Here is a 5,856-nt window from a genome sequence, read left to right on the forward strand (position 1 = left end):
GAACTAGAACTGAACTAGAACTGAACTAGAACTGAACTAGAACTGAACTAGAACTGAACTAGAACTGAACTAGAACTGAACTAGAACTGAACTATAACTGAACTAAAAGAATGTGATGTAAAAAATTGAACACTGTACAAAGAGTTATCCATGTAATGGATCCATCTAATGTTTTTTGTTTGTGTTACGTTTATTTTCTTTGTAGTACATTTTTTTTTTTGTATTACATTTATATAATATATGTCTACTTATATAGATATTTGTTTATGTACATTATACATAGTTTTGTTTGAATGCAATAAGAATTGTTTTCTTTATACATAAGTATATTGTCTTACAGTGAATATATAAAAAAAGTGGATCGAAAAGTTATAGTCTTCTTGTATTAGTTTTATCAGTTAAAGTCCAAAATTCGTGTAATTTTTGTAATTTATTAAAGATTTATATAACTAGAAAGTTTTTTTTTTAAATTTCTCTATATTTATATACAAATTTTTGACTCAACAAATTCTCCTTTGCCATACCTTAAAGTTTGAATTCCATGAAAAATACATAGTTTATTGTTTGTTTGAAAAAAAAATAAAAAATAAAAATAATCATTATCTCCATTCATATGCAGACAGTCAGACACATAACAACATACATGTACATATAGATAGTAGTAAGAAATATTTTACAAAAAACGCTGTATAGTTCCCCATGCATTTACAATAATTTATCATACAAATACATGTGAATAAATAGATTTTATGTGGTAGTAGTGCAAAAACTGCTATTTGCAGTTAGCTAAAGTATAAATTTCTACAATGAATTATTAAAATTCAACTCCATTTTTAATTTGGTTGATGACTACTTTTCATAATACAAACGTATGAGTTATATTTAATTAACGCAAAAATACTGCAAATATTACACATACGTCAAGGTAGCAATGAAAATTAAAACTATATTCAAATTGTTTATATTGGATATTTTTAAAGCAAAAAAATTAAATTGAAAGAAATCCAGAATATGGAGCAATCAATACCACTGTAAGTCATATTAAGTATTTTACTTCATCTATCTCATGTATAGAAAATCACATTGTTATAATAAATATTATTAATATGAATGCAAAAAGAATGAAACAAAACAGAACAAAAAAAAAGGATGAATGGATAAATAAATGAACCATGAATTCTATGGATGTCTGTTTATAATGATAGATGTTTTGATGTACATTTTCCCTCAAAATCATATTATCAAAAGAAACAAAACAAAACAAATAGTAAATGAAAAGTACTATTTTCTTCTCTCGTGTTAAGGGAAATTCATACAAATATTTTGTTTTTTTCACATTTCCTTATGATTTACTTTTGAATAGATATTGAATTTCATTAAAGCTTTACATTATCTTTTCATTATAAATATATTTTTATTTTTAGTTTTCATTGAGGTTCTTAATTTTCATGAATTATGGAGAAGTGGTTATAAGTTTGTTTAATATAATATTAAAGCTAAAAACCTAAAATTAAGCATCTAGAGCCCGGTGTAAATGATAACCTAATAAAATGGGACTTTTTAGTACTTTTCTCTCTCTCTTTAAAAAGAATCTTTTGATTTTTCTACAATATTAAACTTAGAAAACACAAAATTAAACAGGCAACATATTAAATTCACAATTCATAAAATTCAAATTGCATTGCATTTATTAATGACACCTGTACGTATAAGTGTTAATTATTTATTGATATTACAAATATTAAGTATACGCTTAACATAAAACAAAACCTGTAGAGCCGGAAGTAATTGAAATTCTATAAAAGAACACATTTTGGTACTTTTTCGTTCTTTAATTTGTACTTTTTGTGCGGTCTATAGTATATAAGATAAAATATGATATTAAACATGTTGAGCTCGGAGTAAAAGAGAACCTATTTAAGTAATTTTAAGCTTTTGGACCTGGAAACATATACAAGCTTATTCTGAATAATAAACTCCCTGGGAGATGGGTCCCTCATATATACATAAAGCATACAAAAGGAGACAAACTACCGTGGAATAATTGACCTGCTGATCAGGTGTGTAGCCTTTAGGATTAAAATCTATAAGAGTGAATTTTTTAGTACTTTTTGATCTTAAACTGGTATCTTTTTGAATCATAAATGACGCAACATACCAATTGAATTCACAACTTATAAAAGCATTTATTAATGACACCTGTACGTATAAGTGTTAATGATATATTGATATTACAAATATTAAGTATACGCTTAACATAAATAATAAACCTGTAGAGCCGAATGTAATTTAAATTCTATAAAAGCCTACTTTTACTTTTTTGTCCTTTAATTGGTACTTTTTAAGTTTTCTATAATATATAGCATAAAACATGGTATTAAACATGTTGTGCTCGGAGTAAATAAATAAAACTACCGTGGAATAATAGGCCTTCTAATCAGACATGTCGAATATAGGATGTAAATCTATAAGAGTCCATTTTTATGCCCTTCACCTTCGTGAGAAGGGTATATTTAAGTTTGTCATTTCATTTGTAATTTCTATAATATATTCTGGATCCTTATAGATAGCGGAGTCGATTAAGCCATGTCCGTCCGTCTGTCTGCCCGTCTCGCTGTCTGTCTGTCTGTCTGTCTGTCTGTCTGTCTGACTGTCTGTCTGTCTGTTTTTAGAGGACCCCAGATATCCGCGAGAATAAACGGCGGTAAATAACGGAGATATGAGCAAAAATCAGAGACTACCTCTGAAAATTTCATCAAAAAAATGTCATATTTTTTCACGCTTTGTTAAATAAGCAACAACAACACTGTATATTAGAAAAAGGTGTACACGTGTGTGTAGATGTATTCGGTTTTTCAGCTGTATATTTCGTTTTGTATGTTTGGATGATGTTCGTTAATTTGGATGTAGGTTGGTTCTATTACGTTGTTTATTTTGTTTTTGTTTTTCTGTGTTTTTCGTTATGTATGTTTAGATGTCTGTTGGTCTAATTGCTTTGTGTATTTTGTTTTTCATTTCGTTTAGCCTTATTGTTGTTCATTTTATTTTGCTTTTGGTGCAATAATAATGTAGTGGGAAAAAAGTTTAAAATTTATAAAATTAATATGTTTAAATTCACTATGATGAAGGGTATATTAGATTCGGCACAGCCGAATTTAGCACTCTTACTTGTTTTGTTACTTTTTGTACTTCAACTGGTACTTTTTGAGTCTTGAATGACGCAACTTACCAATATAATTCACAATTTATAAAAGTGAAATTGCACTATATTTCTGAGTGACACCTGTACGTATACGTGTTATTGATTTATTGATATTATAAATATTTAGTATACGCTTGGTGTCCCTATATGGTTCCATTTTATTCGTCTTGTACTGTGTTATCAATACTACTTGAGATATTAATGTTAACTTACATTTTTATATACAAATACACATTCAAATATTTAGCTTTTATATGTTTTCACAATTTTTAATTTATTTTTCTAAAGTTTTAGTATTACAAATAATTTTAAAGTTTTTTTTTTTAATTTATATTTTCTGGTACAAAATTTGTTGCATAAAATTTATCTAAAACTTTTTTTAGTTTCTATTATTATTTTTTGTTTGTTTTTAAGTCCTTTAGTTGATAGTTTCCTCATTTTTTTCGGGGAGGGTGGAGGTTCTTTGATGATGTGTCATTCAACTTGGTTTTTATTTCGAAAAAAACTCTAATTTTTTCCTAGTTGGTTGTCATGTTTAAGGGATTTTGTTCAATTTTTGGTTTAAATTTCACTTGCTGGCACATACATACACATGAATTTGCCCCATTCGTTGTCTACTACAGAATGCTCATGATGATGTTGTTGTTGTTGTTGCTGTAGTTTATTAATTTTTTTCCCGTTTGTTAGACAAATGCAATGAGTTTGCTATTTTTTCTGGTTTCATAGTAGAAATTGCAGTGCCATCAAGTTTACCATTTTTCAGGGATTTTGTTGTTCCATTTTTGTCTATTGTTTGGTTACATTTTACATATTTACAAAAGTATATATATCGTATTGAATCTTTATGCATGGTCACCCCCTAAATTTTGTTCATTATAGCGTATCGGGTATGTTAGAGAATTACCACGATCCCATGAATACAATTCCTGGAAATAGATAAAATGATAGCAAAAAAAATAGAAAATTTTAATTAGTTTTATTACATATTTTTAACTTTTTCTATACAACAAATAATATTTAAAATAATAATTTTCAATACATGTTTATTATTAACTTTTGCCATAGCAATACTAATGAGTTTTATAATAAGTAAACATTAGAGATTGTATTTAATTAACATAAATGTTTCTCTATAATATTTTTAACATAGTATACCATAGGCGAGTAAATGTATATTTAATGTTTATTAGCAATGTATTATGAGTTTAGCTTTATGTTTGTAACGTGACCTTGACTGAGCTTGACTAAACTAGAACTGAACTGGAACTAAACTAGAACTGAACTAGAACTGAACTAGAACTGAACTAGAACTGAACTAGAACTGAACTAGAACTGAACTAGAACTGAACTAGAACTGAACTAGAACTGAACTAGAACTGAACTAGAACTGAACTAGAACTGAACTACATTTGAACTTGTATGTGATTGTATTTCCCATCCCTGTAGTTTAACTTTGTACTTTAACCCATTTAAAAACCACTCTCTTAAATTATATGATGTTCTTTCTTATGCATTTTTATCTTTTCTTCATTTTCATGTTCCAGTTGGATGCGGAAAATCTTAAAGTACAATATAATTTCAACATAACATTGGATCATCATAAATTTGGTGAAATGTTTATTGTTTGCGGTCATCTGTATGCCATTGATTCGTGTACGGATAAAAATTCTCAAATACGTTATGCCGTCGATTTGTATCAGGGTAAATTGTTAAATGTCAATTTACCTTTTACGAATCCATTTAGTAAGACGACAACCGTTGGCTATAATCCTTATACAGTGGTAAGTGGAAATGATTTGATTTGAAGCTTTATTGGAATTATATTCTGATGAAAGGACATCAACATAGTGTACAATGTGACTGTTACTTAACTTACTTACATAAAGTTGGCAAACATTGAGTTTAAATATGCAAACAAAAGAATGGTTACCAAAAGGATATCCTAATGGGATGATGATCAATGTGAAGTGTTAAATATAAAAACATAAATATGATTTTCATCGAAATCATTTTCTATCTTAAAAACCTCACATCGATTTTATTTACATGTGAAAGTTAAGGACAATCTTAACACTAACATAAAGTCAAATATTTATTTTATACTTTTTATTGCCAACTATTTATTATTATTTCTAACTTGAAATTGCCTTAATATATTACTTGTTACTTAAGTATAAGTGATGGATTATTTGTTCTGAATGTATTATGTGTATTTATTTGAGGTTAAAGGCTTGATCTGTATGTACAAATGGGAAATCCTTTTAATAAAAATAAAATACATTCAGTAGATCAACAGTAGATTGATAGAGATGAATGAGTTCTTGCATGATATAATTTGACTTAAAAGGATATTTTTCTCGTTTTAAGAAAATGAATAAAATAAAATTTGTTTTGAGTGTAATACGATAGTATTATTTGCTAAAGGGCAAATGCCATATAATTTAATGGCAAATTGTAAGGCAAATATAAAATATGCAGAAATTGGATTTGTATTATTTAAATTTATATCCTACACCTAAGAGTTCGTTATGTTCTAGTCCAGTTCCAGTTTAGTTCTAGGTCAGTTCTAGTTCAGTTCTAGTTCAGTTCTAGTTCAGTTCTAGTTCAGTTCTAGTTCAGTTCTAGTTCAGTTCTAGTTCAGTTCTAGTTCAGTT

At 27.6% G+C, this 5,856-nt stretch overlaps 1 protein-coding gene across 1 annotated transcript in view; it reads right to left on the bottom strand.

Moving 5' to 3' along the window:
• LOC111678143 overlaps positions 1-5,856 on the bottom strand; it is a 34,909-nt gene that overhangs the window by 10,112 nt on the left and 18,941 nt on the right. The gene's annotated exons all lie outside the window — the stretch shown is intronic.

This window comes from Lucilia cuprina, chromosome 6 (genome assembly GCF_022045245.1).
Source record: "Lucilia cuprina isolate Lc7/37 chromosome 6, ASM2204524v1, whole genome shotgun sequence".
In the NCBI taxonomy this organism is placed as follows: Eukaryota; Metazoa; Arthropoda; class Insecta; order Diptera; family Calliphoridae; genus Lucilia; species Lucilia cuprina.